Here is a 10,095-nt window from a genome sequence, read left to right as displayed (position 1 = left end):
AATGCGCTCGCTTGGATCGGGATAGGATCCGGCTGGAAAGGTGGGCAGGGGGAGAAGGTCGGGGGGGCCCTGCGGGGCTTTTGCAGAGGCGGGATTGACAGCAGCGGCATTTGGGGAGCCCCTGAGACACCCCCCCCCAGGTTCAAGTTCATGCAAAATATGCGAAGGGGGAGGGGTCCGCCTGACGTTTGATGTGGGAGGGGGGCTCCTGCACCCTGTAGTAGCCGAAGGCAACCTTGAGGATAAATCTAGCAAGCTGTTAACAGGACCATCGAGAGCATCCAAACGGGCCAGGGTAAAATCACCCCCCCCCCCAGGATCTGAAAATGCCGCCCCCTTAACCGGTCAGTCACTATTGGCCTCTTTTCGGGGCTAACGGCCCCTCCTCCTGTTTCCCCCCATAACAACCACCCTGTGATGTGGGTTCAGCTGAGAGAGAATCAGCTGTCATGGCTAAGGCAGGACTAGAACTCACCGTCTCCTGGTGATTGGAAGGACTAGAACTCACTGTCTTCTGGTGATTGGTTCAAAGTCATCCAGCCAGCTTTCATGCCTAAGTGGGGACTAGAACTCACCGTCTCCTGGTGATTGGCCCAAAGTCACCCAGCTGCCTTTCATGCCTAAGGCGGGACTAGAACTCACCGTCTCCTGGTGATTGGCCCAAAGTCACCCAGCTGCCTTTCATGCCTAAGGCGGGACTAGAACTCACCTTCTCCTGGTGATTGGCCCAAAGTCAGCCAGCTGCCTTTCATGCCTAAGGCGGGACTAGAACTCACCTTCTCCTGGTGATTGGCCCAAAGTCACCCAGCTGCCTTTCATGCCTAAGTGGGGACTAGAACTCACCGTCTCCTGGTGATTGGCCCAAAGTCACCCAGCTGCCTTTCATGCCTAAGGCGGGACTAGAACTCACCGTCTCCTGGTGATTGGCCCAAAGTCACCCAGCTGCCTTTCATGCCTAAGGCGGGACTAGAACTCACCGTCTCCTGGTGATTAGCCCAAAGTCACCCAGCTGCCTTTCATGCCTAAGGCGGGATTAATACATACTCCGTTGTGAACTCACCGTCTCCTGGTGATTGGCCCAAAGTCACCCAGCTGCCTTTCATGCCTAAGGCGGGACTAGAACTCACCGTCTCCTGGTGATTGGCCCAAAGTCACCCAGCTGCCTTTCATGCCTAAGGCAGGACTAGAACTCACCGTCTCCTGGTGATTGGCCCAAAGTCACCCAGCTGGCTTTCATGCCTAAGGCGGGACTAGAACTCACCGTCTCCTGGTGATTGGCCAAAAGTCACCCAGTCAGCTTTCATGCCTAAGGCAGGACTAGAACTCACGGTCACCTGCTTTCTAGGCCAGCACCTTCACCACTACTATACCCCAAACTGGCTAATTGTGCATCGTTTTCATTTTTGTGAGTGTGCCGAGCAGCTGCCGTTTCTCTCCATCCTATTTGCTTGCAAATAATAATTATTTTTTTTACCACCTGGCGCTGTTTTGGATGGGCGGATCGGACCCGCAAATATTCTGGTGCCAAGTTGCATTTCGGGCCCGTCTCTTCTGTGGGAGACTAGAACTCTTAAGCACCCTGTGCAACCTTTCCCCCTATTGTGTTGCTTCTGTAAACTCCATTCCTAATATTTGCTTCTAAGAAGGCGGGGACTGTTGCCTTGAGATAGGCGGATAACGCCAGGAATTAACTTTCTATAATCCCCAATTCTGGGAATGGTTCTTACTCTTTAGAGATGAATGCCTATTTTGCCTCCTACTGGACAGATTAGTGAATGACAAGTGGAACACGTCCTCATAGCTTTTTGCAAAACATTTTTTTTTCCTTTTGGCAAGGAAATTAGTACTTTTCCCCCCTCATAAAAGAGTCTTTTCTCCTTCTAAATTTGCCATTAGCCCATTGTGCAATCCCTTCCATTGTAGTACCAACTGGGGTTCAGTTCTTATTGTATGTATGTATGTATGTATGTATGTATGTATGTATGTATCTATCTATCTATCTATCTATCTATCTATCTATCTATCTATCTATCTATCTATCTATCTATCTATCTATCTATCTATCTATCTATCTATCTATCTATCTATCTATGTACCCTGTTTCCCTGAAAATAAGACCTCCCCAGATAATAAGCCCAATCGGGCTTTTGAGCGCATGTGCTAAAATAATCCTTCCTCCGAAAATATTGCAACACAGCAGCAGCCATGAGGTGACCACGCTTGCTGCCTCCTGCGCCTCAAAAATAATAAGACCTCCCCGAAAATAAGGCCAAGTGCTTCTTTTGGGGGTCAAAAGAAAATAAGACCCTTATTTTCGGGGAAACACGGTATGCATGTATATCTATCTATCATCTATCTATCTATCTATCTATCTATCTATCTATCTATCTATCTATCTATCTATCTAGCTATCATCTATCTATCTATTTATCTATCTATCCTGTTCATCCATCCATCCATCTATCTATCTATCTATCTATCTATCTAATATATATATATATATATATATATATATATATATATATATATATATATATATATATATATGTGTGTGTTTTTATTTGTGCTGTGACTTTAAGTATATATATATATATATATATATATATATATATATATATATATATATATATATATATATATATATATATATATATATATATATATATATATATATATATATATATATATATATATATATATATATATATATATATATATATATATATAAATCTTCAGAACCGTAAAGCCTACAAACTTGAAATTTGGCAGATATGTTCCTCTGGGCTTCTAGGTGCTCGATAAGAAAGGATTTTTCAAAATGACCATCAGATCATTAGTATTTCTTATATAGTATTTAACACACTCTGATGCTAAAGAGTTCTACTCCCCCACCTCACCTGAAAAGAACTCTGTTCCAACTGCCAATTGCCTCACATTCCGTTACCTCAGTTCAAACTGCCAGGTGTTTCATTCCTTCACTCTGGAGCAGTCTGGGGCTCCTTACAGTACTAAACGTTGGTACCTCACCAAAATGTCCATGCCTTCCACCTATGGAACCGCTTCCGGACTCAAGGTGGCGAGAGCGATATTACCTTATGTGTTTCAATCACTGACCGCCACTTAACTGACGGATTGAACCAGAGTGAACCAGATTTCTCCTGCATTGCCCAATCACATAGTTTCACTGCAAAGCACTGGTATCCAGCTAGTATGTGTATGTGTGTGTGTATATATATTTATTTATTTATTATTTATTTATTAATTAGACTTCTATACCACTTTATAGGGTTTTCAGCCCTCTCTAAGCGCTTTACAGAGTCAGCATATCGCCCCCACAGTCTGGGTCCTCATTTCACCCACCTCAGAAGGATGGAAGGCTGAGTCAACCTTGAGCCGGTGAGATTTGAACCTCTGAACTGCAGATAACAGTCAGCTGAAGTGGCCTGCAGTACTGCACCCTAACCACTGCGCCACCTCGGCTCATGTATGTATGTATGTATGTATGTATGTATGTATGTATGTATGTATGTATGTATGTGTGTATATGTATATATATATATATATATATATATATATATATATATATATATATATATATATATATATATGCACCTCGGCTCATGTATGTATGTATGTATGTGTGTGTGTGTGTGTGTGTGTGTGTGTATGTATGTATGTATGTATGTGTATATATATATATATATATATATATATATATATATATATATATATATATATATATATATACACACATACACACACATACATACATACATACATACATACATACATACATACATACATACATATATATATATACACGGATGAACATACCCAATACATCTTCCTTTTCCAATTTTCCCCACAACAACCCTGTGAGGTGGGTTGGGCTGAGAGAAAATGATTGGCCCAAAGTCACCCCGTTGGCTTTCATGGCTAAAGCAGGACTTGAACTCATGGTTTCCCACTTTCTAGCCTTAATATCGGGGTTCAATTCATGTTCCTGGGAGTAGAAAGTGATTTATTTTACCCTGATTTAAAAAATCAATTCCCAATTTACATGATGTTATAACCAAAAGAGGGAAATTCTTTTTTTACAAAATGATGTACAGTTGGTCTGTGACTGCGGAACAACAGTCTAGAATGTATAAAGCAACTTCGAATTTATGTTTGAAATAGGGACGATGTTAAAAGTCATTTAATTATGCCCGGTGGATTTGTCAAAACAGCCAGAAAATTCTGCGTTCAAAGTCATATTCATTTATTTACTAGACTTTTTATTTATAAATACAAAGATTTTTAAAGATCCCACATTCAATTGAAATGAGATAATTTTCCTGCTGGGAGTAGTGAACAGCCAATTTAAAAAAAAGAGCCAGGGAAAATTATTTCAATATGAAATATTATTGCTGTGAGACTATTAATATGTGCAAAAATGGAACGATTCTGAAATTTCCAGAATGGAGGCATGGCTGGTAAAGATGACAGGAGAAGCAGAGTTGGCAAAATTGATTTAGAGAAAGATCAAGAACTATATTTATCAGTGGCTGCAAACCTCTTATAGATTTTTTGCTGGAAAAAAAAGACGAAGTGATCTAATGCTTAGCTGTTTTGGAAGATTGGAAAAGGGAGAAAGAAGTAAATTGTGATGTAACTTTAATGAAAAGGAGTAAGGGTGACATGATAGCATCTTCCAATATTTGAGGGGCTGCCCCAGAGAAGGGGGGGGGGTCCACCTATTCTCCAAAACCCCTGAAGGTGGGACAAGAAACAGCAGATGGAAACTAATTAAGGAGAGAAGCAAATTCCCTGACAGTTAGAACAATTGACCAGTGGAACAACTCGCCACCAGAAGTTGTGAATGCTCCAACACTGGAAGTTTTAAAGAAAAGATTGGACAGCCATTTGTCTGGAATTCTACATGGTTTCCTGCCTAACCAGGGGGTTGGACTAGAAGACCTCCAAGGTACCCTTTCTTCCCCTCTTACTCCATTCCATTCCTATATTGCATTCTATTTTATTTCTATATTCTGTCCTGTTCTATTCTATTCTATTTTCTGTTCTTTTCTTTTCTATTCTGTGTTCTTTTCTATTCCATTCCATTCTATATTCTATATTTTATAGTCTATATTCTATTATATTCTCTGTTCTTTTCTATTCCATTCCATTCCATTCTGTATTCTATATTCTGTATTCTGTATTCTGTATTCTGTATTCTATATTCTATATTCTATATTCTATATTCTATATTCTATATTCTATATTCTATATTCTATATTCTATATTCTATATTCTATATTCTATATTCTATATTCTATATTCTATATTCTATATTCTATATTCTATATTCTATATTCTATATTCTATTCTATTCTCTGTACTTTTCTATTCCATTCCATTTTCTATTTTCTATATTCTATATTCTATATTCTATATTCTATATTCTATATTCTATATTCTATATTCTATATTCTATATTCTATATTCTATATTCTATATTCTATATTCTATATTCTATATTCTATATTCTATATTCTATTCTATTCTCTGTACTTTTCTATTCCATTCCATTTTCTATATTCTATATTCTATATTCTATATTCTATATTCTATATTCTATATTCTATATTCTATATTCTATATTCTATATTCTATATTCTATATTCTATATTCTATATTCTATATTCTATATTCTATATTCTATATTCTATATTCTATATTCTATATTCTATTCTATTCTATTCTCTGTTCTTTTCTATTCCATTCCATTTTCTATATTCTATATTCTATATTCTATATTCTATATTCTATATTCTATATTCTATATTCTATATTCTATATTCTATATTCTATATTCTATATTCTATATTCTATATTCTATTCCATTCCATTCTGTATTCTATATTCTATATTCTATATTCTATATTCTATATTCTATATTCTATATTCTATATTCTATATTCTATATTCTATATTCTATATTCTATATTCTATATTCTATATTCTATATTCTATATTCTATATTCTATATTCTATATTCTATATTCTATATTCTATTCTATTCTCTGTTCTTTTCTATTCCATTCCATTCTATATTCTATATTCTATTCTGTTGCAGAAAATGACAGGACTTAGCCGTCTCGAGATCCAGGAGAAGTTTATTGGCAGCCAGGTTCAGGAAACTAGTCAAAGGCTAGTTTGCAAATTCTGAACAACCCCATATCATCGACGCACGCATTCTTATACATTCTCAAAAGCAGCGCAACACATTTCTTATTGGTTATCTTAAGTAGATTTTGCCTTTCATCTTGGGCCACACTTGACACCGAATTGGGCTAGGATAATGCGGACGGGCAGGGGTTGCGAGCGATGGAGCTGCTTCCGGACGGGCGTGGGTGAGCGATCGAGTGACAGGGCTGGGGCAGGCGTTCCGGAAGTTACTTCCGGGACCCGGGTCCACCGGTGGAACCTCCTCTCACCGGATCGGTAAATTTCACCAGTTCTCTCGAGCCGGTGCGAACCGGCAGACACCCACCACTGGGCCATAGGTACTGACTACGTGTCTCTGTACAAACTTTAGCTGAACTCTGTGGTTTTGGGATTTTGACATAAGAACTTTTACTGGAACCTTTACTGGACTTCTGTGGTTTAGGGCTTTTGACATTTTCCTCTTTTTGTACAGGTGTTACAAGCAGGTTTTTATCTCTCCCTTCTGGCACTTCTTACTTTTATATTTTAATTCACATTTCATCCTGCTTTATCTCTATTCTGTTCTTTTCTTTTCCATTCTATATTCTATATTCTATATTCTATATTCTATATTCTATATTCTATATTCTATATTCTATATTCTATATTCTATATTCTATATTCTATATTCTATATTCTATATTCTATATTCTATATTCTATATTCTATATTCTATATTCTATATTCTATATTCTATATTCTATATTCTATATTCTATATTCTATATTCTATATTCTATATTCTATATCTATTCCATTCTATTCTATATTCTATTCTCTTCTGTTCTTTTCTATTCCATTCCATTCTATATTCCATATTCTATATTCTATTCTCTGTTCTTTTCTATTCCATTCCATTCTATATTCTATATTTTATAGTCTACATTCTATTCTATTCTGTTTTTTTCTGTTCCATTCCATTCTATATTTTATAGTCTATATTCTATTCTATTCTCTGTTCTTTTCTATTCCATTCCATTCTATATTCTATATTTTATAGTCTATATTCTATTATATTCTCTGTTCTTTTCTATTCCATTCCATTCCATTCTGTATTCTATATTCTGTATTCTGTATTCTGTATTCTGTATTCTATATTCTATATTCTATATTCTATATTCTATATTCTATATTCTATATTCTATATTCTATATTCTATATTCTATATTCTATATTCTATTCTGTTCTGTTCTGTTCTGTTCTTTTCCTTTCCATTCCATTCCATTCCATTCCATTCTATATTCTATATTCTATATTCTATATTCTATATTCTATATTCTATATTCTATATTCTACATTCTACATTCTACATTCTACATTCTACATTCTATATTCTATATTCTATATTCTATTCTATTCTCTGTTCTTTTCTATTCCATTCCATTCTATATTCTATATTCTATATTCTATATTCTATATTCTATATTCTATATTCTATATTCTATATTCTATATTCTATATTCTATATTCTATATTCTATATTCTATTCTATTCTATTCTCTGTTCTTTTCTATTCCATTCCATTCTGTATTCTGTATTCTGTATTCTGTATTCTGTATTCTATATTCTATATTCTATATTCTATATTCTATATTCTATATTCTATATTCTATATTCTATATTCTATATTCTATATTCTATATTCTATATTCTATTCTATTCTCTGTACTTTTCTATTCCATTCCATTTTCTATTTTCTATATTCTATATTCTATATTCTATATTCTATATTCTATATTCTATATTCTATATTCTATATTCTATATTCTATATTCTATATTCTATATTCTATATTCTATATTCTATATTCTATTCTATTCTCTGTACTTTTCTATTCCATTCCATTTTCTATATTCTATATTCTATATTCTATATTCTATATTCTATATTCTATATTCTATATTCTATATTCTATATTCTATATTCTATATTCTATATTCTATATTCTATATTCTATATTCTATATTCTATATTCTATATTCTATATTCTATTCTATTCTATTCTCTGTTCTTTTCTATTCCATTCCATTTTCTATATTCTATATTCTATATTCTATATTCTATATTCTATATTCTATATTCTATATTCTATATTCTATATTCTATATTCTATATTCTATATTCTATATTCTATATTCTATATTCTATATTCTATTCCATTCCATTCTGTATTCTATATTCTATATTCTATATTCTATATTCTATATTCTATATTCTATATTCTATATTCTATATTCTATATTCTATATTCTATATTCTATATTCTATATTCTATATTCTATATTCTATATTCTATATTCTATATTCTATATTCTATATTCTATATTCTATTCTATTCTCTGTTCTTTTCTATTCCATTCCATTCTATATTCTATATTCTATTCTGTTGCAGAAAATGACAGGACTTAGCCGTCTCGAGATCCAGGAGAAGTTTATTGGCAGCCAGGTTCAGGAAACTAGTCAAAGGCTAGTTTGCAAATTCTGAACAACCCCATATCATCGACGCACGCATTCTTATACATTCTCAAAAGCAGCGCAACACATTTCTTATTGGTTATCTTAAGTAGATTTTGCCTTTCATCTTGGGCCACACTTGACACCGAATTGGGCTAGGATAATGCGGACGGGCAGGGGTTGCGAGCGATGGAGCTGCTTCCGGACGGGCGTGGGTGAGCGATCGAGTGACAGGGCTGGGGCAGGCGTTCCGGAAGTTACTTCCGGGACCCGGGTCCACCGGTGGAACCTCCTCTCACCGGATCGGTAAATTTCACCAGTTCTCTCGAGCCGGTGCGAACCGGCAGACACCCACCACTGGGCCATAGGTACTGACTACGTGTCTCTGTACAAACTTTAGCTGAACTCTGTGGTTTTGGGATTTTGACATAAGAACTTTTACTGGAACCTTTACTGGACTTCTGTGGTTTAGGGCTTTTGACATTTTCCTCTTTTTGTACAGGTGTTACAAGCAGGTTTTTATCTCTCCCTTCTGGCACTTCTTACTTTTATATTTTAATTCACATTTCATCCTGCTTTATCTCTATTCTGTTCTTTTCTTTTCCATTCTATATTCTATATTCTATATTCTATATTCTATATTCTATATTCTATATTCTATATTCTATATTCTATATTCTATATTCTATATTCTATATTCTATATTCTATATTCTATATTCTATATTCTATATTCTATATTCTATATTCTATATTCTATATTCTATATTCTATATTCTATATTCTATATTCTATATTCTATATCTATTCCATTCTATTCTATATTCTATTCTCTTCTGTTCTTTTCTATTCCATTCCATTCTATATTCCATATTCTATATTCTATTCTCTGTTCTTTTCTATTCCATTCCATTCTATATTCTATATTTTATAGTCTACATTCTATTCTATTCTGTTTTTTTCTGTTCCATTCCATTCTATATTTTATAGTCTATATTCTATTCTATTCTCTGTTCTTTTCTATTCCATTCCATATTCCATATTCCATATTCCATATTCCATATTCCACATTCCACATTCCACATTCCACATTCTATTCTATTCTATTCTATTCTATTCTATTCTCTGTTCTTTTCTATTCCATTCCATTCTATATTCTATATTTTATAGTCTATATTCTATTCTCTGTTCTTTTCTTTTCTATTCCATTTCATTCTATATTCCATATTCTATATTCTATTCTATTCTTTTCTATTCCATTCCATTCCATTCTATATTCTATAATATTCTATATTATTCTACAATATTCTATATTCTATTCCATTCCATTCTTGTGAGAGGGAAAAATTTTAAGACATTTAAATTTGACGGCTGGAGCAGGGTGGTCGTACAAC

The sequence above is a fragment of the Thamnophis sirtalis genome, unplaced genomic scaffold, assembly GCF_051295495.1.
Source record: "Thamnophis sirtalis isolate CommonGarterSnake01/CBP01778 unplaced genomic scaffold, rThaSir2_p1.2 scaffold_8, whole genome shotgun sequence".
In the NCBI taxonomy this organism is placed as follows: Eukaryota; Metazoa; Chordata; class Lepidosauria; order Squamata; family Natricidae; genus Thamnophis; species Thamnophis sirtalis.
This window is presented reverse-complemented; position numbering follows the sequence as displayed.